Below are 599 nucleotides of genomic sequence, written 5' to 3' on the forward strand. Positions count from 1 at the left end.
TCTCGCACACGCGCACACGCGCGAGGGCACGCCCTGGGGAGAGCTCCCAGCCCTTGTTGAGGGGCTGCTCTGCTTGTCCAGGGGGTGGGGGTGGCACAGGAGACCCCCCCAGGATGGAGGGGCTGAATCACAGGCGGCTGTCCAGCCCCCAGGGTGGGTGAGTCACTGCCCAGGAGCCTGGGAACCCGCCGCCAGTGCCCGGGCTCGGTGCCAGCTCAGCCAGGACCTCTGCCCCCGTCCCCACGGCCCCACTGTCTGCAGACCCTTGGGGGGTTCCCAGGAGCCCTGCGATGTGGGGCTCTGAGGGGAGTCGGAGCATCTGTCCATATGGCGGGGCGGCGAGGCGGCGGCCGCTGGGCCGGTGGGTGGAGGCGGCCCCTGGTCCCCGCCCGCGCCCCGCCCCCCGGGATTAGGGACTTTTCTCGCCGGGGCTGGGGCTGCGGGACTCCGCGGCGGCTGGCGGGGGAGCCAGCGGACCGGACCAGACCGGACCCGCAGGCAAGACTGGGACGGGGGGTTGGGGAGCACCGGGCTCGGACGCCAAGGCGGCGGGTGCGGGACCAGTGCGGGGTCCTGGCTGACCGTCCCCCACCCCCAGG

The sequence above is a fragment of the Pipistrellus kuhlii genome, unplaced genomic scaffold (genome assembly GCF_014108245.1).
Source record: "Pipistrellus kuhlii isolate mPipKuh1 unplaced genomic scaffold, mPipKuh1.p scaffold_m20_p_11, whole genome shotgun sequence".
Classification (NCBI taxonomy): domain Eukaryota; kingdom Metazoa; phylum Chordata; class Mammalia; order Chiroptera; family Vespertilionidae; genus Pipistrellus; species Pipistrellus kuhlii.